The sequence below is a fragment of the Chiloscyllium plagiosum genome, unplaced genomic scaffold, assembly GCF_037043375.1.
Source record: "Chiloscyllium plagiosum isolate Xiang-an unplaced genomic scaffold, Cpla_swu_hap1 HiC_scaffold_7, whole genome shotgun sequence".
NCBI classification, from domain to species: Eukaryota; Metazoa; Chordata; class Chondrichthyes; order Orectolobiformes; family Hemiscylliidae; genus Chiloscyllium; species Chiloscyllium plagiosum.
In genome coordinates this window covers 11,558,454-11,584,857 of record NW_028270145.1, presented here as the reverse complement: position 1 = coordinate 11,584,857, position 26,404 = coordinate 11,558,454, and the positions used below count along the sequence as shown (strand labels likewise).

The following is a 26,404-nucleotide window of genomic DNA, read 5'->3' as shown; positions in this document are numbered from 1 at the left end:
GAAAAGAAACCAACGTAATCAAAGACCCCTCCCAAACTGGGCAGAAGATATAAACGTTTGAAACCTGTATGAACAAATTTAAGAGCAGCTTTTTCCCTGCTGTTATCAGACTTTTGAACAGACCTCACAAATGTTAATTCTCATCTCTTTCTCTGCACCCTTGCTGTGATTGTAACACTATTATGCAGGCAAAAGTGGGGACTGCAGATGCTGGAAACCAGAGTTTAGATCAGAGTGATGCTGGAAAAGCACAGCAGGTCAGGCAGCATCTGAGGAGCAGGAAGATCAGCTGCTGCCTGACCTGCTGTGCTTTTCCAGCACCACTCTGAACTAAACACTGTATTATGCAGTCTGTTCTGCTACCCTGATGCACTTGAATGGTACAATCTGCCTGTATAGCACACAAAACAACACTTTTCACTGTATCTCAGTATATGTGACAACAATAAATAAACTCAAACTCAAAAGACTTAAAGCAGACCGAGCAGCTCTAAACTAGAATGGAACATATACCCAAGTGAGGGATTTTTTTTTTATCTTGGACATATTAAGTATGGTTCTGAAAATAATTCTCCCTCCATGTAGATTTGATTCTCATGTTGTTTTGGACTTTTTAAAAACTAAAAGGATAACTAATATGTTGCACTAAAGTGGGTTATCTTTCATGACCTCTATATTAAGAGTGTGACGCAGTGCTTCAGTGCATGATTTTTGAAAAATAAAATGTTAAATCACAAAAATATTCATTCACGTTTAGCATAGCTGTAACTATAACAAACATCCATAGCCTGTGGATGAGACACAATTTAGAGATGAAGAGTTACAGTAAATGTTATCTCTTTATTTCATTAAAGCAATGCATTCTGTCTCAAAGCTTTGAGTTGTTTAAATATTTGTAGTAATCTTTGTAGTTCTATTTTATAGTACCTTAATATATAAAAGAAAAGAGAATGAATAGAGATTTAGAACATCGAGGCACTCTTGTTATGAGGATTGTTTTGATCTCTTCCTTACCTGTAAAACAGACCTTTCCCATTTTTGTCTATTTCTCTTTATTTTTCTGCACTGATGAGGAATGCTGATGAAGAGTGAGAATAATTACACAAATAATAATAACTTTCCAGTAAATTGCCAAGTGATCATTGTTTGTGTGTGTCCTTGATAGCTGATGTGAGTGGGTAATTGAATCACAACCCAGAGAAATGCCCTTTCAGACTGGAAGGACTGGATATTCTTCATGTGTTAGTATCGTCTTGTATTGTTTTTGGGTATTAAATGGGTCAATAGAGCATTTTATTCTAAGTCATATTGGTGTTATCATGTATGGGAATAAGTATCTCAATTTGCCTTCTAGTTGTTCACTTCCATAGTAGAGACATAGGGCCTTTATCATTTTGTAATCTGTAATTGTGAAAACTACTGTCACGCTTTGAAGATGTCACAGCTTCTTTCACCAACATGTAAATACAAGTGATAGCTTTGAATGCATATCAGAATGTGATATATGGACAGAGACCTTACCACCTGTAGTTCAGTGATTATGCAAGGTCAAAGAAAATCCTTTCTGTAACAATGCAAGATCAATGTTTGAATGGCTGTTTTGATGAGATCAATGTTTGTGTAGGTTGTACCGTTGAAGTGCTTTTGATGTGCCTAGAAAAGCTGCAGCTGCAATGTGTTCCCTAAGTTCCCAGTTTAAAGTTCTGTCACCAGGAAGTAGGCAATCACCTTCCAAAGGTGAGATACAGTGTTTCACAATTTCATCCTTTCTGTCATCATTGTGAAGTTTACGGACAGGAACACTTAGGTGCATTCAGAATCAGCCCGCACATTCTGTTAGAGCATGGATTGTTTCCATTTTTTTCTATCCTCCCTCTGCTGGTGCATCTGTATGGTAGCTTTCTGTGGACAAAATGCATGATGCAATTCTCAAAACCCTGCTGCACCTAACACTGCAACCTTATAGCACTGCAAGAAACCAATTACTCTGTCAGGGTACTGTGGCTCTTGGTTTTTATGCAACTATTTTTTTTTCAACCAGTTATTACCTCATTTTGCAGTTCAGTGTTGTATGAATAATGGCGCTGAAGCCCCCTCAGCAAAATGAGAGTGCAATCTTATTTCCTCTTCCTAGAAGCAAAAAGGCAGAATAAAAATGAGAGTATCCAGGTTTCCTCATTATTTGGTATGCTATTAACTGCATGACATTGCCTTGCTAGAGCTTCATTTGTCAATTTTCATGAGCAGTAAGAAAATACATTTCTTCAAGGTGAAGCAGATGTAAGGATATCTCTTATCCTGGATACCTTCACACTATGTCAGTTCTCAGTGTCATCTATAGTTAACCCACCATGATATGTCTTAGGATGGCTACGAGACAGCAAGGATTATCCATTCACGGCATTGACTCCAGTCCAGAAGCCACGTACACAGAAAGTCTACAATCAGAGCCATGTTTCCATAAGCAATATTAGAGATCCACAGTCAGCAGCCTTTAGCAAAACCCTTTTTTTTTTAGCTGCCTGTGCAGTTTGATGGAGCACTTAAGATCTCAGCTGATCAGCACCAAGATTTGTGGAAGTGTAATGCATGTCACCTGAGCTGGCCATTGGGGGAACTATGTTTGCTGTGACCACTCAGATAATAAGATGAGGAAGAAGAAAGGAAGGTAAAAACAATTAGACAGTCCCTTTCAACTGAGACTTTACATAATCACAAAAGTAATGAGTAATTTCAGGTAACATCAACCACACCTCAACATCTTTCTTCTATCGCTGACCATTTTGTTCTCCTCCAAACAACAACACAAAAGTATAAACCACCAGAAAATGCATGTTCTAATGCAGTTTTGGCAATGCAGTAATGGCATGGTGTTAAACTCTTGAACTCTTCACATCTGCTTCCAACCATCCTATTTCCTGTGCACTAGTGTTCAGTGTCCCTCATGCAGATTGCTCTTCCTTACCTTCTGAATTACACATGTTGAGCTGGAGGCTGCAAATGTAAGATCATGTGGCTGTCTCCGCCCATCCTCACTCTTCCTCCTCTTCTACCTCCACTGACTCGATAGGTTTGAGTTCTTGTGTTTCTGAAATGAAATAGAGAGGCGAGGTATGCACTGTAGTGAGGAGAAAGGAGAAAGTAAAGAGTGAGAGTTGACACCATTTAGTTTGAGAATAAGGTAAGACTCTGGAATGAGGGGAAAGTATGATGATTGAAGGAGGATTAGGATTGCAGACACCCTCATCCCTTCCACCCCACTACCGGTTGATGGCGATGGGGCTAAAACATGCATGTTGTCTTCCTATTTTTATTTTCCTGCTTATTCCTGTAATGTACCACTTTCTTTTGCAGGAAAGAGGGAAATATCTACTGCAATATGTTTAGGTGATGTCACTGGCATAATTGAAAAGCTGATTGTGTTCATGAGCATGGCATTGTGGGTGTGAGGTGGCAACAGTAGGGCATGTGTGAAGGTGAGGTAAATTGAAGGGTTAAGTACAAATTAATAGATATTGTTATGTATGTAATGGGAATGTATTGAGTTGAACAGTGTATGTGGCAAGTGACGCAGTTGTTCCAGTGGGCAAACTGAAGATGAGCAGACTCAACTTGAACACATATTATCTGAACTTTTTGTTTTAATTTGTTGGTGAGATGTGGGTGGTGTTGGTGAGACCAGCATTTATTGTACACCCCTGATTGTCCTGAATAAGGTGATGCTGAGTTGCCTTTTTGAACTGCTGCAATCTTTAGAGCATATGGGGACACATAGTGCTGTAGGAAAGGAGTTTCAGGATTTTGACCCAGTGACATTAGAGGAATGGTGATTAAATTCCAGGTCAGGCTGGTGTGTGGCTTGGAGGGGAACTTGCGGGTGATGGTGTGCCCAAGTATCTGCTATCTTTGTCCTTAGAATGGTCACAGCTTTTAATAGTGCTGGCAGGGTGAATGAAGCCTTGGTGAATTACTGCATTGAATCTTGTAGATGGTACATACTGGAGTTGCTGAGTGTCAGTGGTGTATAGAGTGAATGTTGGAGGTGGCAGATGTGGTTCCAATCAAGTGGGCTCCTTTGGTCTGGATGGTATCGAGCTGCTTCACTATTGCTGTGGCTGCATTTGTCTAGATAAGTGGAGAGTATTCCATCACACTCATGACCTGTGTCTTGTAGATGGTAGACAGGCTTTGGAAAGTCAAGAAGTGAGTTGCTTGCTGCAGGGTGCCTAGTCAGTGACCTACTCTTGTAACCACTGGTACTTACATGGCTGATCCAGTTCATTTTCTGGACAGTCGAATTTCCAGTATAGTTGGGGATTCAGTAATGGTAATCAAGAGGCAATGGTTAGATTCTGTCATATGGGAGATGGTCAGCAGTTGTGTGTAACTTGCCACTTCTTAGCCCAAACCAAGATATTGTCCAAATTTTGTTGCATTTGCTGTATCTGAGAAATCACATGTAATGCTGAACATAACACAATTATCAGAGCACTTTCCTTCTTCTAACCTTATCACAGTGAGAAGGTTATTGGCTAAGCAGTGAAAGATGGCTGGGCCTGAGACAGTACCCTGAGGAGGTACTGCAGAAATGTCTTGAGCTGAAATGATTGACCTCCAACAACCATAACCATCTTCCTTTGTGTTAGGTAAGACGCCACCCAGACGATTGTTTCCCCTGATTCCTATTGAACCCAGTTTTGCCAGAGCTCATTTATGCTCCACTTGGTGAAATGCTGTCTTTCACCTCACCCTTGGAGTTCAGCTGTTTTGTCCATGTTTGAACCAACACTTTAATGAAGTCAGGAGCTGAGTTGCCCTGGAAAATCCCAAATTGACCATTAGTGAGCAAGTTATTCCATTGTAAGTGCCACTTGATAGCATTGACAATGACTCCTTCCACCATTTTGCTGCTGAATAAAAGTAACCAGAGCACTAGTTGTCCATGTTTGATTTGTCCTTCTTTTTGTGTATAGGACGTACCTGCCAAGTTGTCGCCATTGTCAGATAGGTGGCAGTGTTGCAGCTAAACAGGAACACTTACTTAGGGACACTTGTCCACAGATCCCTGGTGACGACTGGGCACACTAAATAGGGTGGTTAAGAAGCCATATGGGACAACTGCCTTCATCAGTCTTGACATGGTAAAAACAATGACTGCAGATGCTGGAAACCAGAGTCTCGATTAGAATGGTGCTGGAAAAGCACAGCAGTTCAGGCAGCATCTGAGGAGCAGTAAAATCGACGTTTCGGGCAAAAGCCCTTCATCAGGAATTCCTGACGAAGGGCTTTTGCCCGAAACATCGATTTTACTGATTCTCGGATGCTGCCTGAACTGCTGTGCTTTTCCAGCACCATTCTAATCGAGACTCAGTCATGACATGGACTATAAGAGGAGGGAGGTTATGTTTGGGGGCTGTACACAACTTTGGTTAGGCCACAGCTAAGAGTTAAGGTGTAGTTCTGGTCTTCACACTATAGGAAAGATGTGATTGCACCAGAGCTGTTGCAGAAGTGATTCACCAGGACGTTCTGTGGGTTGGAGCGGTTGAGCTATGAAGAGAGGCTTGATAGGCTCAGGTGGTTTTCTTTAGAGCAGAGAAGATTGATTGAGGTATATCAGATTATGAGGGGCATGGACCGGGTGGATAGAATGAAGCTGTTCCTCTTTGCTTAAGGGTCAATAATGAGGGGGCATAATGTTAAGATGAAGGGCAGAAGGTTTAGAGGAGATTTGAAGAAATATTTTTCATTCTGAGGATGGTGAGAATCTGGAATGCACTGCCTGAGAGGGAAGTAGATGTGGGAAATCCCTGCACAACCTTTAAAAAGTATATGGATAAACACATGAAATGTTATAACATTCAAGGCCAAGTGCTGGAAAGTGGCATCAGTGTGAACAGGTTGTCACAGGCAGGATGGGCCATATGGACCTTTCTGTGCTATGTGACTCTGACTCTACAATTCCTCTGTTCTACCTTTTCACCAAGACATCCAGTGGTGCATTGTTTGAAAACCAAAGTTCTTGCTCTATCCATATTCAGTAATTACACAATGGATCACAGCTCAGGTTCACTTTTCAACCACTTTCCATCAATTCTGGCAGCTGCAAGGCCCTTCCCCTTTCAGGATTCTTTTAAGTAGCAAAACCACATGGAATATTGTCCACTCCTACCCCAATGATGTGTCGAATCAATGAACAGTGCAAATAGCTCTGGCTGTATGTACATGGAAATAATTTGAAACAGCAGGACCACTAATTTAAGATGTTATCTGCAATAGAGTAAACATTCATGAATTAATTGTATAAAACAATCCACACACAAGTTGCACAGATTAGCCAATTCAACTTCTGAAATATTAATTTTGTAGACCAACTCTTATGTTTACATTGGAACATTTTTAATACTATGGTATTGAAGTACTTGTTGTTGAAATAGTAAAAATATATTTATTCCAATATAGTAAACTTGATTGTAAGTTGTATATAATCCATTTATAATTGATGTATTCATGAACTGAGCATTTGTGTATGCAAACCAGAGACTGCTTTATGCAACAACTCAGATTTCCATTTCTGTCCAACTCCAGACTTCACTTTAATTTCTGCTTTGTATTGATTAATGATGGATGAAAAGAACCTTTTGAGGTTTCTCCCCAATATTTCTTTTTAATAGCTCATTCTACTAATAATCTGCCAGTTTTAAAGGCCATGCTCCTCTTTGTCATTACAATACAGATACAAATTGCCTGGTTTTGTATGAAGTTTTAGCACAGCAATACTGTTGTATGAGCAGTTTGTGCAATAGCTCAGCATTTAGTTTGAGCTCTTCATATATTAGAGTTATAGGGCATCTCATTACAGAAAGAGGTCCTGCAGCCTATCATGTCTCTCTTAGTCATCGAGCATCTATCTACTCTAATCCCATTTTCCAGCCCATGGCTTATAGCATTGGTGCTATGGTGCTTCAACAGGTGATCTTGTTAATTTGAGGTAAATTTACAACCACCATCCTCTTTCAAGGTATGCAGCTGAAGAATTTACTTGGTTCACTGTGAAAATGGAAAAATGAAAAGAGATTCCTATCTTAAACAAGATTTTTGTTTTGACACGACAGCATTGAGATACATGTTTCACTGATGTAATAGATATTGTTACAGAGACAGTGGAGAAGACCTAGTTCTGAGGAAGGGTCTCTCAACCCAAAACGTTAACTCTGATTTTTCTCCGCTGATGCAGCCAGACATGCTGAGCTTTTCCAACAATTTCTGTTTTTGTTTGTGACCAGATGGGAGGACCTGCAGTTTTGAGATACCAATCCATTCTGTCCACCATCCATGTGACATCTCTGCTCAGGCATTAATCCTTTCAGACTCTATCATCCTTGCATGATAAATAAACCCAATGCACCATTCATTTTTCTAATGCTCTTTTATTAGGTATTTTGTAACCATTTGACAATAAGTAACTTGTCATTTGTATGGCGCTGTTCATATCTTCAGAAAAATTCACAGCCAATTGATTATTTTTGATGTACACTAACAACAACAATGTATTTTTCTTAGAAATGTTGAGGCATACATCACTTGAATTCCTTACCTATTTTTGACTAATGTCAGAGGGTAATTTTACATTCAGCTGAACAGGTAGATTGGCTTCAATTTCTTGTCATCTTAAAAGATTGCTCTTCTGGCAATTAAAGGCAGCACTCATCAGTGGTAAAGTTTTAACTTAAATTACATACTCAGGTTTTTGGATCAGGGACATCAAAGCTTTAGACATCAAAGTCAAATCTGCTGTGTCCGTTAGTGAACTTTTGTTTTGCTATCTGAACAACTTGAGTTAAAAATTCCTCAAATACGTTTTACTGTTCATTCTTGTTCTGAGGTGATTTTTCAGTGCTGCCTTGTATAGCATAGGGAGTGGTGTAAAAACATCAAAAATAGAAAATTAGATTCTCAGCTAGAAAAAAAAACTCTGATTTTGCATCTAGTTTAAATGAAGTTCTGAATTTCTCTATTGAATAGCAACTACATTGTTTCCTGCTAATTTCATTTTATTATTAGAATCCTGATCAATAGCATAGTCAGAAAGTTGGGTTTTAAGAAGGAAGGGGGTCTCAAAGGGTTCGGGGAAGATAGATAACTGAAGACTTGTTAACTGTCAGGGCAAAAGATGCTGTGCAGCCCTGTGAAAATGGCAACTGTTAACTTGGGTCCTGTAAGAGCAATGTCCTTAGAAACCAGATTTAATGCTATAAAAAGGAAGTCACCAAGAAGCTGCTGCAGTGGTGAGGATCCAGCCATTTATCATGGCTATGGCTTTCTGGGTCCTTCAACTGGACCACTTCGGCAGTGGCTTTGAAGACGAGGTAGGCCTGAACCCAGGACTCCGATGACCGGCTTGGGATTGCTTTCGGTAGCTTCGTCAACCGTCTGTGACTCCGTGAGGATTTTCTTCAGCATCATGGGGGTCTGGTCTGGGATTCCAACCAGGGAGGGAGTCAGGGTCGGGTCCTCAAGCCGAGATCTGTGAAATGGTTTCATTTCTCTTTTTTAAACTTTTTCTTTTATTATTATACCTTCATGGAAGGACTATTGTTTTGAACTTCTTACTACTTTATTTTTCTAGTTCTTTACTGTGATTTTGGACTTTTGAAGGTCTGTAACGCTAGACTTTTTTTTAATTTTTGTTTATTTTTCTTCAGAATTTGTATTCAAGAATCTGTATCTCAGTACTTTTGTACCTAAGATGCTGCCGTGAGTGTCAACTTGTGAACTTTTCACTGTACTCGTGAATACGTGACAATGAAACTAATTCATTAATTCAAAAGAAAGGAGACACTCTGGAATATGGAGAGTAGTTGCATGAGTTGAAGGACCCAAGCACCTTAGAAGTGGGGAGGAGCAAGATCATGAAGAGTTCTAAACACAAGGATGAGAACTGTATATTGGGATAAGAGGGCATCAGGAACAAAGCTGCGTAGCAAGGACAAAGGGAAGAAAAGACTTGCTGCTGGATAAGGTAACGGCAGTAGAGTTCTAGATCGATTCAAGTTTGCAGTGTGTGGAGAATGAGAAGCCAACCTGAAAAACATTAAAGTGAAAGTACACTACTATGGATGTTGGAGATCTGAAATAGAAACAGAAAGTCCTGAGAAACTCTTACTGTGAAGCGTCTTTCAAAGATACCCACCTTGAAGTTCTCTTCCTTCCTCAACAAGGATCTCAGTGAGTCTCTCTTCACTGCACCCCCCCCCCCCCCACTCCCAGATCATCTCTGCCCTGAACTTCTTCAACCACAAATACATTGACCTCTTGAACTGTCCTACCTGTCCATTTTCCTTCCCACCTATCTGTTCCACCCTCCCCTCCGACCTAACACTATCACCCCCTATTGCATCGACCTATTGCCTTCGCAGCTACCTTGCCCCCACCCCTACCCTCCTATTTATCTCTCATCCCACCCCCTCCCTTTCTTCCCCACCCCCACATTTCTGATGAAGGGCTTATGCCCCAAACTTAAAAGATGCCCTCAGGAGATGCTGACTCATTGAAACACCACAGTTGGAAATCAGCACACCATGGATACAGGCCCTCCTAACTGGGATGGATGGGCACAGCAGGTGAGCTGATGGGAGGGTTAGTGGTAGGGTTTTCACAGAAGTTGTCACTGCCTCAGAGGGCAATTCCACAGGCCTTGACCACAATTAGTTTGTTGCCAGACAGGCCAAAAATGTGACAGGGGTTCCTGGAAACAACTGAGGCAGGAATGCCCCAAAAACCCTGCCATGCTAATAGCGATGGCAAAGACCAGGAGGAAGATTTTAGCTGTCATTGGACTAAAGCAGTTCCAGGCATTTAAAATGGTACCAATGTAGTTGTTTGCAGACTTTGTTGCAGTGAGACAATAGCTGTGTCTAACTATGGTTACTAAATGGGAATTTAGTAAGCATCAATTTAATGGGAATGGAATCAGAAAAGCATCAAGAACATGTAGATTGTGTTTGAGCAGGAAACCTGGCACATTTTATTCCTATCATGACAAAGGGCACGGAGGTCATTGAAACACATTTAAACATTTAGCTAATCACCGGTAAGTTCAATGAACTATCAAGGACGTGTCTAGAAGGAATCATTTTGGCGAAAACATTAAACATACTTTTGCTTCACAAAACATCATTCTGCAAACTAAAATAAAGCAAAGAATTGCTGGAGATCTGAAAAAAAACAAGAACAGAAATTGCTGTACAAATCAAGTTTTATCAGGAATTTCTGTTTTGGTTTGACTCTGAAAGCTACATCTGCGACAGGAATTTACACGTGTAGGTTAACTGTTTTCCACCATCCAACAAGAGTGTGATATCCTATTTCCATCCATCCATCATTGCGGTGACTTTGTCCAATAATTGCCAGATTGTAATGTGTAGCATTAGTTTTGTGCACTTTACTGAAAATGGAGTTATAATGAATGTTTTAACTAGAATCCTCTGAAGAGAATCCAGGATAATTCTAGGAATTAATACTCTAAGTTATGCAGGAGGATTCCATTTTTTTACTGAAGCCATGAAGATTGAAAGGAGACCTGGATTTAGCTTGGGTATAAATATTACGACATTTTATCTGATGGGTACCTGAAAAGGAAGATTTTAGAGATATATGGGCCAAATGCTGGCAAATGAAACAAACTTAATTTAGAATACCTGGTTGGCATGGATGATATGGACCAAAAGGTCTGTTTCCTTGCTGTACAACTCTATCACTCTATTAAGGGAATATGTGGAATGTCAATCGACATTTATTGCTGGATTTTGAAAGATCTGGATAGATAAGTGATGAGGAAAAGGACTCCAGATTATTATAGTAGATGTAGATAGAGATGGGAATATACTCCATAGAAAGCAACAATCCTTCGTTTATAGTTGTCATAGAAACAGATCATGCAACACAATTGCTCATAATTGAGTTCAGCAGATTGAAGATTTGATAGTTCTGAAATAATTCCATTACCTTTTAAGAAAGGATGGAATAAACATCAGAATTGATAAGATATCATTACAAGATCTTTGTAAGGACAAAAGTAAAAGGGCAGTATACATTTTTCTTGTGATGCAGAGTATATGGAATTGAAAACAGTCTGGTTGCAGCTTATGGCTGAACCACGGAGGAATGTAGCTTCAGTGGCAACTTCTGTCTGTTCTTATATGTTAAGCCATTTTGTTCAGGATCATAATTGACATCAAAGAGGAATAGATCTTTGTCTTATAATGAGTTTGAATCAGATTTGTTTTTCAGAGGTGAAAGGACATTATGGTACAAATATTTCTCGGTAAAGTATAGTGTGTTTACAGGATGTTTGTTTATGAAGGTTATACAGCTGATGACAGGATTGGTTTAGTGCAAGAGGCATGGTGTTAATTATTGTGCAGCTGGTGCCCTGATCCAGATTTGAGATGACTGTGGAAGTAATTACATTTGCAAATTAGAAACCCATCAATTAATGTAACTTGAAACTTTGCATTTCATTGTTGGTTCGATTTCAAAGTCATCAGAATCAAAATTTATAAGGCTGATTTATCTTAAATGTATTAAGAACATTGGATGATGCTCTTCTAAGATTTTAAAATTTGAAGATAAAATAATTCTGTTTCGTTGAGATCTGGGATTATAGAAAATGCATTAAATTTGTTTCCAGGTTGTAGAATTAATTCCAAATTGGTTCGTGGCTCTATACTAGCATTCATAAATGAGGAAAAGACTATATTTGGTGATTCATATTTAAAGTACTCTGTTGTATTGTACACATGATAATTAACTGTAGTCCACAGAGGACCATAGACACAATTGGTTACAGAGCTTGAGGGATGCCACTGCACAACATGGTGTAGGCCTTCGTGAAATACTATGCCTTGGCAGGGATTGAACTCATGCTGTTGGCATCATCATTTACTATATCCTAGCTAAATGAGCTAAGCAACCCCCTATGATGTACACAGAAAATTGCTTTCTCAAGATAGATAAAGCAAAGAAGTTAAGATCACTTAAAACTAAAGCAATCGATTATAAGGAATAGAAATAATCTATTGGCTTATTGTATGAATATATTTTATAGTCTGTGTATTCGTATCATGTCAGTGTGTAGTATTTTCTTGCCAACATTTGTTCTAAACAAAATCCACTATCAACACTAACTTTGCTTTCTTCAAGCTAGTCTGTAACAATAAACTCAAATATACCATTAGGAGATGATTACTGAACTAACTTTTACAGTCTTAAAGAAATCAGGCTAACTGTCATGTGATTCAATTCTAGATATTATTTTCTCAATTAAAAAAATATACAATACTTCCCAATGAATGAAGTTCTTGAAATGAAGTGCTTTCTAAATGATTGCATCAATTCTTGTTTTAGGTGCTTTCAACTGAGCAAAGGAAGTGCTTTTTTCCAGTTGAGATAACACATGAATTCATCATTAGGATTGATGGTGTTTGTACTTGAAACCATTACTTACCTTCATGCTGTTTCAGCCATTGATATACCAGTCCTCCAACTGTTTGATTTATAATCACTTAGAGTACTGGAACTTGGGAGAAAGTCATGTGATTGTCTCTTGTGATTATGGTGAATATGGTACTGAGGTACTGCTGGCTTTAATGTATGAATGCTAATCGTTTAGAAAAAGTACATGTAATCAGGAAAATATCAGTTTTGCTTGTTTCTTTACAAACCACGCCCAGACCAATTTTCTAGGGTTTTTCTACATAACATTCACAAATATTCAAGAGGTTTTGACCATGCTGGTGAGTGTTAAAATGCCTTTATGTTTTTAATAATGAGATTGATTTTTGTTTCTGTCATGTATATCAGGGTCACCCCACCCACCTGATGACATTAGTAAGAGGCCTGATTAAACTTTAGTGAATTAGGTCATTTCACTGCAAAGATTTGTGGTCACTTATAAGAGCCGATATATGGCTCACCGTTTGAGAAGCCAGTGAATGTGGCAGTGCAGAGTACAAAGTGGACCTGGGAGAGCACTTTAAAGGGTAGCTGTGAAGATTTACTGGGTGGGAATCAAATAAAGTAGGAGATTAATGTGGTAGCAGCAAAATGTACAGATCACAACACAAAAATGATGTAAACTAAAAGGTTGCTTTAAGGCTTTGGAGGTCACTGAAATAATAAGGAAAACGTTACTCCCAAACTTACTTAATTATACTGTTCTTCTTGAGAGTTGTAAATAGTTACCTCCCAACCATGCATCATGAATGAGTTGCAAATACATTGGTGGTTGTATTGGTTGACATAAAAAGGCCTTTAAGTCTAACAACCCCATAAGATCTTCAATGCAGTTTATTAATTAGGCTTCCATTAATTTTGGATGAGAACAAAGCAGGTTTTATTTGTAACTTCTATCACATTACCTCTCTACTCTCACCAAAAAAAAGCATAGGAAAGTGAAGATCAATCCCATTATCTAACTGTTTTTACCCTAAACTGCTTGCCATCACAGATTATGTGGCAATGACAATGGCAGTTTGAGGAACGAGCATGTCCTTTAATTCCAGAAATATTTCCTGATGTGATTTTGCTATTCTGATTCTGGGTGTGGTTGCTGTGGAGACTTTCCTATTATACCACAGTTTCTACGGTTGCTGAACAACTGAAGAGCAACCATACAGGCACAACCTAGAATGTGACAAGCTGTTTTAAAATCAGGACTTATGGTTATGTAGCTGAGTAATGCATCATTCCCTGTAGCTGGGAAAGGTTCAAATAGCTTGCAAATATCATCCCGTAACTTAAATGAGCTGAGCTATAAGTTATTTTTAAAGCCATCCATTTGCATTATATCATTGCTGATTCCTGAAGAAAAATTATGAACATTTTGGTTTTCTCTGTCCAGTTGATTTTAGATTTCTGAGTAGCCTGATATGTTGTAATGAGTGAATGAATTGTGAAAAATTCTTATTTAATATGAGTTGGATCTTGCAATCTTGTTTGAGTAATGGTAAATATATATTGCATGTGTCTAAAAGTGGTGCATTCACAAAAAGTACTTTAATATACATCACTGAAAAAAGCTTGCTTTACTGTAGTAGAAGACACTCCGTTTAATATATTAATCTTGTAAAATGCTCGCGTGCCTTGCTGCTGCAAATATCCAATGCCCATAAAAGGAGCATTAATAGCAAATATACTTTTTGGCAAAGGTCTAAAGGCAAAGTTCAAAAAGATAAATTAAACCGTGTGTATTCTTAAAAACAGACAAGTTTAAAAGTTTAGGAGTAAGTTCCAGCTTAAGTACATTCTTCAAGGATTGAATATGTAAGCAGTTCAATATCTTCTTTTGAAGATTTCCTCCTCGGTTAATCCTTTAAGTGTTCAAGCTTGTAATATACTACCAGCTATCTTTTATTCTTTATAAAAAATATGTCCTGTCAACTCAATTTGTAACTTCCCTCAGAACTTTGTGTGTAACCAATGAGCAGTCAAGCAGACTTGGAAGATGCCAGAATTGACTACTGGTCTATGTTGAATTAACATCTCAGTCAGACTGATACCATTGGAATGCATTTGGCTTCTATGTCCTTTGGTTAGGAAGAAGAAATTATCTAAATATCCCATTGGTGTGCAAATGATTGGAGGATTGGATTGGATTTCTCCACCCCAAACCCCTCTTGCGCGCTCTCGCTCTCTCTCACTTTCACATTTTCTCACTCATGCTCTTTCTCATGCACACACCCCTCTTCCAATAATATTCTGCTCATTGCCATTGTCAAAGCTGTAAATTAATGTTCATGTGAGTGGAGTACTACAGGGACATTGCAGCGCTGTGAAGAATGTAGGTAAATATTCTTCCCACCATAAAGCAAAAGGCTAAAGACTTTCACTCTGTTTTGGCTGTCCAAGAGTTCCTCATCTTCGGAAGATCAGAGGATTGTTTTGAATAATTTTGAAGATAATCCAGACCATTTGATCTTTCCTGCCAGAATATTGGCTGCTTCAGAACTGGAAGACAACATGCAACATATTACTAATAGAACCACGTGTTATGTGGGCCTCCGGGGGGAGAGAGAGCCAGATTGCCTGGCACTTCCTCACTTTCCTAATTCCATATGGAAGCAATTCAGATTGTCAAATACTATGCAGCTGTCTTACCCACACACACATGCTGCTGAGAGGGTTGGTTCTCCCCCTCATTAGCTGGCATCTTCAAGAGCTTCAGTAACCAGGATGCTAGAAGGTTTCATTCTTTAGGAGGCAGACTAGGCTGGGAGTAGTTAACTGGCTTTGAAAGAGGTAATTTAAGGTCACTGTTGGATTGAATTTGAATTCTGGTTTTTGAAAGCTGACAACCCTTTTTTTTCCCTAAGTCCCTTCATTCCAATGCCGGCTAAAACTTGATTTGATTTTAGCACTGCTCACGCAGAGGGTGGTGCATGTATTGAATGAACTGCCAGAGGAGGTGGTGGAGACTGGATAGGTACATGAATAGGAAGGGTTTAGAAGGAAAATGGGACTAGATTAATTTAAGATATCTGGTCGGCATGGATAAGTTGGATTGAAGGTCCTGTTTAGGTGCTGCACATCTCTAACTCTAGTAAAGACTTTTACATTTCATAATTTCACTCCAGAAAGGCCTGATTCTAACTTTTAAGCTATGTTCCCTAATCATACATTCCCCAACAATGTGACACTTAGTTTCAGCCCATTCTTTCCCCACTGAACTTATTTCTTCCTACCTTGACCCTATTTTTCTCCCTCTTGTCCAGTGTCTCTCCAACTATATTGTGATTCTTCTGGCCCTTTATGTTGATTTTCTAATTTCCAGTTTTCTGCTCCTAGCTGTCACTTCTTCACATGGGCTACTCCATTAGAACAGTCAGAAATCTGTCTGCTGCTTATAGTCACAGAGATGTGCAGCACAGAAACAGACCCTTCGGCCCAACTCGCCCATACCAATCAAATATCCCAAATTTGATCCGTAACCCTCGCAACTCTTTGTATCCATAGACCCATCCAGATGCCTTTTAAATGTTGTAATCATATCCTTCCTTGAAACTGCCCAACACAGTACCTATCCATCACTACCCTCCTTTGCCTGACTGAGCTTGTCCTCACTTTGAACAACTTCTTCTTTAACTCCTCTCACTTTCCACCAATTTTAAAGAGTCATACTAGACTTAAAACGTTAACTCTGTCTGTCTCCACAGACACTGCCAGACCAGCTGAGTTCCTCCAGCATTGTCTGTTTATATCTCGGATTTCCGGCATCCACAGTATTTTGCTTTTATCCATTCTCATGTCAGTTAACCACAACAGCTGCTGAGAGTTAAACTAAAATCCTGGTTCTGGTGGAACTGGACCCGACCCTTTCATGTTGTTTCTATTGTTCCAACTCTTCAAAAAAAAACCCCAAGCACTCTCAAGCTGTTTACTTTCTTGGCTTGGAACAGAGTGCTTGTTACTTCTGTCTAATTCTTCACACAAAAGAACAGGACAAAGTACACCTCTTGAAACTATAGCATCATTGTAACTCTTAATTCCAGATTTTCATTGAATTCAAATTCCACCAACTGCCATAGTAGGGTTTCAAACCCAGGTCCCCAGAACATTACGAGGCCTTTAGATTAACAGTCCAGCAGTAATGCCACAAGGCATTGCTAAACATTGCAAACAGACATAATGGACCAAAAGGCTGTTTTTATGCAGTGAGCATTTTGTCACCTTATGAAATATAGCATTTTCATGTGGAACAGACATTAGTAATAGAATGTCATTGCTTCGACAATCATACGGTATATAGATTTTACCATTGAAACACCCATCTGCCCCGTGCCTGAGGGCGCTCTCACATTCTCACACACGCAATAGTGAGGGCAGTTAGCCTCACTTAATTTGACAGTAAATTCTGCCCCATTCTGTCTGTACTTGCCAATGGTAATGCAAGCAAGCATGAATTTAGAAGAACATTGCACATCTGAAGCAGGTCTGTTTGTGGCGGTGAGGATGGAGGTGTTAGTTTGTGTGTATGAGTCATTCAGCTCGCATATCTATCTTGTAGGTTTACACTTGAAGGATAATTACAGTTCCTCAGCGAAGTACCAGTGTTTAATCTCAAGACAGAGAAATTTATGATGCAACAAAACAAAAGGGCATGAGTCACTGTCCCTATGACAAACCTGGAAGCAATTAGATTTTTAAAAATTGATTTAATCATAATTTCATCCTGTAAAAAACATCTACAAATCTAAAATTTGGGAAGAAAATCAGGTCTCTGCCAAAAGTATATAGTACACCTAATCACTCTAATCAAAGACACAAATAGTATTGTCTGTAACTGCAGTGCATCATTCCTGCTTAGCTCTCCTGACCTCCTTGCAACTGTATACTTTCTCAACATCCTTCAGTACTTTTCCTTTATTTTCTAGCTAGGAGACAAGGTTCTCGCTTTATTCAAATTCTGTCATCCAACCATAAAGAAACCCTCTAAGTAGTACTTCTCTATCAACAGCTCCATTATCTCTGTGATGTCAGGCAGTTTGTCTAAAATCAAGGTTATGGATAAACTGCAGTGTACTCCAGTTAAATATTGGAAACATTAGGACATTTCCAAGAGCCGCCATCAAAAGCTTTGCATCATTGCCATCAATTGCATTCCACTTGACTACTGTCTCAGTCTGAACCAGACCACCCATCGTCTTGGTGTTCTATTCCTATTCTGTCCATCTCAGTAATATCGTCAACCTCCCCACTCACCCCCTCCCTCTGTCATTGAAACACAGGTCCATCCCGTCCATCCAATCATAATTATTTCCGATGATCTCCTGGTTGACCTTGCAACCTCCATCAAAGTTCTGCTCCCTATTGTCTCACCACAAGTCCTGTTCACCTTTTATTCTATTTTTGCCCGAACTAATATATTTTGACTGCCCCAACCAAGCCTCCATCCAAATACTCACCTTTGACTTGGAATCATTTTTAATGAACATCCCTTCCTTGTATCCGTATCATCTTCCAAACCAAAAGTCTTATTTTAGATTCTCCATTCTTTTAACTCCGAACTTTTGAGAGTCTAGCCTTCCTTTTTGCAGCTTTGATCAGCAACAGCTTCAACTGTAGAGCTTCTCACTTTGCCTTTCAGACTGGAGGCCTGTGACCAGTGGAGTGCCACAAGGATTCGTGCTGGGTCCATTGACTTTCGTCATTTATATAAATGATTTGGATATGAACATAGGAGGTGTGGTTAGTAAGTTTGCAGATGATACCAAAATTGGAGATTTAGGGACAGTGAAGAGGTTTACCTCAGAGTGCAACAGGGTCTTGATCAGATAGGCCAATGGGCTGAGGAGTGGCAGATAGAGTTTAATTTAGATAAATGTGAGGTGCTGTATTTTGGAAAGGCAAATGAGAGCAGAACTTATACACTTAATGGTAAGGTCCTGGGAGTGTTGGTACAGGACATTGGTTAGGCCACTTTTGGAATATTGTGTGAAATTCTGGTCTCGATCCTATCGGAAGGATATTGTGAAACTTGAAAGGGTTCAGAAAAGATCCACAAGGATGTTGCCAAGTTTGGAGGATTTAAGCTATAGGGAGAGGCTGAATAGGCTGAGGCTGTTTTCCTGGAGCATCAGAGGCTGAGGGGTGACCTTTATAGAGGTTTATAAAATCATGAGGAGCATGGATAGACCTTTTTCCTGGGTTGGGAGAGCCCAGATCTAGAATGCATAGGTTTAAGGTAAGAGGGGAAAGATTTAAAAGGGACCTAAGGGGCAACTTCTTCACGCAGAGGGTGGTGCATCTATGGAATGAGCTGCCAAAAGTCAACTGAATGGGTATATCAATGGGAAAGGTTTAGAGGGATATGGGCCAAATGTTGGGACATGGGTCTAGATTAGGTTAGGATATCCAGTCAGCATGGAGTTGGACTGAAGGATCTGTTTCTTTGCTGTACATCTCTGACTCTGAAAGGAGTAGGCCATACAGTCCAGAAAGACCCATTTAAGATGATGACGGCTGATGGTCCATTTCAAGACCATTCTCTCTCTTTCTCCTTCTGTCTCTCTTTCTCTTTCTTTCTTTCTTTCTTTTTCTCTGTCTCTCTGTCTGTCTCTCTGTCTGTGTCTGTATCTGTCTCTCTCTTGTCAGTGATCTGGCCTTCACAGCAGTCAGTTCAGCATCCTCTGAGCAAAGACATTTCTTCTCAGCTCAGTCGAAAATGCCCCACCCTGTATCTTGAGGCTGTGACCCCTCATTCTGGAAAGACACACTCCATCTCCGGCCAAGGGAAACATCCCTGTTAAGCCAGAATTTTATATATCTCAATGAGATCGCCTTGCAGTTTTCTGAACTGAAGTGCACACAAGCCTACTCGACCCAATGTCTCTTCACACCGCAAATGTGATGTCTCAAGAGTGTAGTGTAAAGGAAAGTTCCTTCCAGCATCTTTCCTATCTGCTCTTCCTGCCTGGAAAAGCTATCGCTGCGAGTCTTCCTTGGCAGCCAGAACATATCCAGGTGGTATGGACCTTGAAAAAAATGCCACAAAAATGGCTCTATCCAAGTGTTATTCTCAACATTGTGCCTTAAGTAATAAAGTCATTGCATGGTGATGCAGTGCATTATTGTGCACCCAATTCACTAGAGTGCACCAAGGCTGTAAATTCTGGTCTCAGCTTAGCCATTGTGGAAGGTGATGAGAAGGAAATGAGCAACAGTGTAATTCATGATCTAGACTTGTCAGTGATTTATGGTACAGTGGTTATGTTCCTCAGATAGTAATCTAGAGGCCTGCAGAAATAATCTAGAAACCCCGACCACTGATTTTGAAAATTTGAATTCACTTTTATTGTCAAATTATTTTTAAAAATTAAAAAGAGTCAGTACTATTAATTAAATCTATTGGATTGTTATTTTAAAAAATCAGTTGGTTCCCTCCAGTCCTTCAGAGAAGGGACACGCAATGACATGGATGATTCTGAGGTGACTTGCAAAACTCTTCACTGCATTGAAATCCAAGAACAGTGGTTGACATTAGCAGTTCAAGCAGGCCTTGTTAGGGTAAATATAAATGGACAATGAATGCCGGTCTGCTGTCACTCTTCACCTCCTGAACATTGTACATTTTTAAAAACACTGGCTATCTCTTGGCAATGACTTCAGCTGAAAATTCCAGAAAAATGCTACTCCTTAAATTAGATTCTCCCTGTAGCTCAGTGAATTGCTGGACCACAAAAAGCAGGAAGGTCACAGGGTCAAATCCAACCCTGGTCGATCTCAAGTTCGTCCCTGATGGAAATTTTTGGCAGCTGGATGGTAGGATTAGGCTTAGTTTTGATGTTCCACTGATTGAACGGCCTATCAGCATTCACTGTCAGAGTTCATGCATGGTCATCAAACTGAAGGGCAAAATGTGTCAGTGGAATCGCATGCAGCACACAGTTGATAGCTCCAGAGAAGAGAGGAGAGAATTGGCAATGAAAGCAGGAGGAGAAGGAAATAATTTGATACCTTTCTTAGCTTGTGCAACAGTACTAATCTTCGCTGAGCAGCTTCATGCCTCACATTTGTTTATATTTAGAAACCAGCTGCTACTGCTGGAAAAATAATTACTTAAATCAAAGGTTTGCATTCAAATCACTGCTCCATGATGTATTTTGGAACAAATATGTTGCCATCAATGACTTTTCAAATCTGTTTACTCCACTACTAAAGCAACAAAGTGACATAGTGCATGCTGCTCACTGGCCTATTTTCTGTCTTGAAAAAGGCCCTTTCATAATGAAGTTGGCACCAAACTACAATAATGCCTGGGGACAGTCAGGCACAGACAGTCAAATGGTAGGCAATATTTGTGTATAAATGTCAGATAAAAGCCATTTTTATGAGAAAAAATTGAACGCCACTAACTTTCAAAAGCACTGTAATCATGGAGTCCCTCAACACCAGGTACTATTGGTCGTTACCATTGGGCAGAAATGAAGGTGTCTGTCAATTTCAATGTTGTTACAAGAGCTAACCAGATACTGTGTCATCGGTAATAGGGCAGCTCTCCTCCAAACCCTTCAAATCCCTTCCACTATCTGACGCTCAGAAATGTGATATTTGATGTCCTGCAAGAGAAATACACTGAAAAGCTCATTATCTATGCAGGCAGGCAAATACAGCCAAACCAACATTCACAAAGCTTGATTCCATCCATGACAGAGCAGCCTGCTTAAACGCTTACTCCTAGCCACTCCAATTCTCAGCACATTGCAGCTACTGTATGTGCAGTCTACAAGATGCACAGCAGCAACTCACAAGGTTACTCTCATCGCTCTTTCCTTCCATTAAGAGAAGCAAAAGCAATACTCTTGAGACTACCACTACCTCGAGATACATCCTTAATTCATGCACTATTCTCATTTAGACATGCCATAGTGATGCTTCTTCATCTGTGAATATGTATCCTGGATTCCTCCTAGTTATCAGCACCTTTGGCACATGGAGTGCAATGGTTTAAGAAGGGATGCCATCAAGTTCTTATGGTTTCAGCTGCGACCCTGTGAACAACACTTGTGTGCTAAAGAAAAAGTTCATGTTCTACATATTGAACTCTACTTCTAAGGTAGTTCCATTGTTGCTAACTAAAAATAACAAATGCTGGAGATTACAGCAGGTCAGACAGCATCCATGGAGAGAGAATAAGCTAACATTTCAAGTCTATATATGTCTCTTCATCAGAGCTGATAAAGAGTCATCTAGACTCAAAACGTTAGTCCACTTTCTCTCCATGGATGCTATCTGAGCCACTGTGATCTCCAGCATTTGTTGTTTTCTGTACAGATTCTAACATCTACAGTAGTTTGCTTTTCCATTGTAGCTACTTTCTTTGCCAGTTTTGCTAAATGCAAAAGATTAACTTTTTCAAGATCAGGAATATTACTTAAGGTGATAGCTGAATGGCTTGTCTTTGCAACTTCTAAACAAAGCTTCAAATATGCATGAGAACCCAGTGACAACTTTGAGAATTTTTCTTGTCTTTTGTGAGACCCCACAGCAGCAAAGTTGAACTTGGCAATTCATCGGAGTATGTGACTGTGCCACCACACTGTGGTACCCCACAATGTCACTGCACCACTTGGTGCAGTGACATTGTGGGGTACCACAGTGTGGTGGCACAGTCACATACTCCGAAGAGACATATAGAGCGAGAGGATTTTCCACAAGTTATTCCAAAATATATGAAGCAAGATACTTTAGCAGATTTGTCTGAATGTTTTTGGAATGGCTATACCAATTAAAATTTAATTCAAATTGTAAATAGTTTTTTTTCCCCAATGATATTTGGTTTTCTTTCAATTAACATGGTTGCCCTGCTTATTCATAAATTAGATTTTCTCTGCATTTAAAAATAAGTATTTTAATGATTTCATTATTACCAGCAGTTACCTTCCTTACACAATTTTTGGAAGCAGATGTTGAGCTGTACAACACATTTTTTTATGATGCATTGAAATAGAACCATTTTGGCAGTACAGTGGGTATACTGAGAAAGAGTTACAGTGCAACAACAGCAATGTGAGATCAAATTAAATCAAACTCTGGGCATTACAGCCCAAGCAGTTTATGAATGACATGTGAGTCATAAGGTTATGTTACTATCTTTAACTCCCTTCAATTTGTCTATTTCTGTCATACTGAATGCTTTTTAAATTTGATTTTGCCATTTTGTAAATTTCTCAGATCCTAGTGGAGGTGCTTTGTCAGTACCTATTACAATCCTTTTGTGATACGAGAAAGGCATAATACCAATCTTGTAACACGCAGAAAGGACTTAATATGGGAAGAATAGGGGGTCAGTGGTAGTAGTAAACAGCAGAATACTAATTCATGACATCAAAGGGCAAGTCTGAAATAGAATTCTTAAACTTACCACTGACTTTCTGTTATTCTTCATTAAATACCTTAAATTTTGTTTTTGGTATTTGTTTCCAACTTTATTTAGTATAATGTGATCACAAAGTAAAATGGGTACAAGTTGATTGATGAAAGGATGATAAATCCAAATGTGAAAGTTTGGAACATCACATGATGCATGTTCATCTTCCCCCAGCTGCAAAGTACTGGAAAATGATCATTTTGGAATATATTTTATGGCACTTATATTCTGGGTAGCTCCCTTGAATGTGTTACATTGATATGGCTTTGTTCTAACGGTTATCTTTAATGTTTCCCTAGTTATACTTTGCAAACTTATTCATAATTTAGGAAGCAACAAAAAGGTGACTGTGTTTGTTGTGCAGTTATTTCAGTTTATTACTTGAGTTTAAAAAGACAGAAATGTCTTTGTTCATCAAAGTCACCAGTTTATTTTCCTGAATTCTTTTTTCATTGGAGGAGAAGAATTGTGCAGTCAAATTGTAAATTCTTAAGTAACATACTTTAAAAGCAGAATAAAGCAATTAGTGGTGATTCTAATAATATTTTACAATGCATTTTTTTCTCTACATGCCCGCAAAAGCAAATATTTCTTTTGTCTCTTCATTTATTACATCAGAGAAAATGATTGCATTCACCTTTTGAACTTCTCAGCTCTATTTAGATGTCAATATATCTAATGATAGTAACTGAGTGTTAAGTAGATTAGTTCTGCTATTTAAATGTTGAGTTTATAATGTTAGGTTTTGCCTAAAAATACTAACCTTCAATAGCATTTTGCATGATCTCTGAGACCATGTTGATTACATCTGGTTTTTAAAAAATTGCAAGAGTGAAATTAATCTTAAGTGTATGCCTATTAAGGCTTGAAAGATTTGGTCATCTGAAGAGAATTAGTGCTTGAACCCTTTTTTAAAGTCTGAGCAGTGTCAGAGGAAGTATCAGTAACAGGAAGTTGGTTAGAGTGGTTTATATTTTACAAAACTAAATTTAAATCTTAATAATGCTTAATAGTGCTCCAGTTTCAATTACACATACCACATTGTACATATCATAATATACAAAGCACTAATATGTTTTAGGGAAAGAAATTTGTTGTCCATTGCTGTTCTGAGCTGCATGGAACTATAGTTTCAGAGAAATGCTGTTTTTTATAAACTAACCTTTGAAATAGCTAGCATATCACCTAGTTGTATCAGAACCATTACAAACAAACTGTATTCCACACAGCTACAGCAATTCAAGTAGGCACTAGCATTTTCTCCAGGGCAATTAGGGATGGGACAGTAAATGCCAGCTTCGCAATGACATCTTAATCCCAACAACAAATAAAACAGTGTTGTTGTAATCTGCTTGCTTTGTGAAATGACCAGAGAATCCTGATGGAACTCCTTTTCTAAATTTAGTTGCAGGTATATCATTTTACAAATAATGAAGTAAGAATATTTTTACCAATCTAAATTTAATTATTATTCATTGTAAAGGATATTTTATGTTATTTTTAAGAGGATATGCAAAAAATACAATGTGAAATTTTGTCACCGCAATGTTTGGGCTGGGCAGGAAGCAGTTCAGATTGTGTTTGCCACAGTTCAAATCAAGATCAGTGACAAACAAAATCAATCTACCTTGCTCGTTTTCGTGATCTCAGGATTAAAATCCTGTGCTTCTGGCACTGGTCTTCTCAGCCCTGTTGCCCAACTCTGCACACGATAGGTGGCGCCAGCCGCGTTGCATGATGGGGTACAGATTGCCACCTTTGGAAAGAGAGGCTGTCTCTGAAGTGGTAGGTGGAAGATTGTCACAGTACAGATTCATGGAAAATAAGCATAAACAGACACAAAAGGATCCATGGCAACCAAGGTACTGCTGGAAGTATTCATGGGGCTGATAGGCAGGAGACGAGAGATGCCATCTTCCCACAGGAACACAAGTAGATCTGAAAATACAGTTGGAGTAGGAAGTCAGGAATTCATGGAGCCCAAACACACAGACATAGAAGTAGTAACGCAAGTTGTCTGTTGGCCTTGTGTGGGTTTTAGTGCATGGTTCATCTCAAATTCACCATGACCCTGAGTGCTCTCATTGCACCAAAACCTCATCACTTGTCCATTAGCCCTACTCACTAGTTATCAGGACTCTTGCTTAATATTCACATACTACATTGCACCCTCCCATTCCTACCATACTGCTAACTTCACACTGGTCCCTCATTGTCGCCACAGACACATCTCCAGCTGTTTAGCTATGGCAAGTACATGAGCCAAAAAACAGTGCTGCACAGCTGCTGAGATTCTGCCATCTCAGTTGCAGGATGAAATGGCAAATCATAGAAGGGAGGAGATTAGAACTGCCTGGGCCAAGGTCATCAACATCTCCAAAGCTGTACGGAGGAGCTGGCCCTCTGTATCGTGGGGCTGATTTCAGTGGCAGCCTATGGCCTCCAGTGTCAGCACTGGGTTCAAAAACGTTCCCATTTTAAAATCCTTTAAGATGCATAGTTTACCCTCATCCTGCTAGATGGCACAATGAACTGAAATTTGGGTTCCAGACCCTTGAAATAACGTTACTACAGAGCCCAATATGCCACTGCATGTTTCTTTTATTTTTCATTTCAGACACGTTTCCAGGACTTGTGTTGCCAAATATTGGCAAGCATTACATCAGTCCATTGGTCTGTGTGATATCAGGGCAGTGCCATTCCCACAGGTTAAGCTGCACACAGTGCACAGAGCTTTGATATCCCATTTAAATGTCAAACACTAGGCAGGAAGTGCAAGAAGCAGCCCATTGGCTGCCCACCTCTGGCATTTCTGGACATATCTAGCAATTTTTTTTTCATGTTATTTAAAGTACAGTCAAATCGGAGATTTACAGTTTTGTGTTCAATCACCTTACACAAAATACCATGTTCTTCCACTCCTGAGATGATGACAGATTAATAAGGGTAAAGTCAATTTTATTGCAGAAAGAGAAAATGTTGCAAGAATTCAACAGTTAGGGAGCATCTGTTTATTGATCATTTTAAAAGGCTTTACACTGATCAATAAACAGATGCTGCCTAACCTGCTGAATATCTCTGGCATTTTGCCTTTTGCAGTAAATGTTTCCACTTGTGAGGCTATGAGTTATCATATTTTAAAGTTACCTATTTTGTTCATTCATAATAATGACTTGTGGTTTAATCTGCAAAATATTAATGGCAATTAATTTGAAATGTTATCATTAAAATATACAAAGATTTTCAGTATGAACTATATTGTCGTAACTAAACAATCAAACTGATTATGCTAAGAGTTGTGCTGATCTGTTGTTCTATAGGTGATAATTAAATGCCAACTTTTTTAAAATGATTCGTTAAAGTAATTCTAGACTGAAAGGTTAATATATCGTTTAAGGCAGAGATTGCTGAGCAAAAATGTTCAGGTTTCTTCTCTAGAGATCTAAGTTTTCACCTTCTTGAGTGATTAGAAAGAAA

At 39.1% G+C, this 26,404-nt stretch overlaps 1 protein-coding gene across 8 annotated transcripts in view; it reads left to right on the top strand.

Moving 5' to 3' along the window:
* Positions 1 to 26,404, top strand: part of dgkg (diacylglycerol kinase, gamma) — a 546,249-nt gene that overhangs the window by 359,612 nt on the left and 160,233 nt on the right. The gene's annotated exons all lie outside the window — the stretch shown is intronic.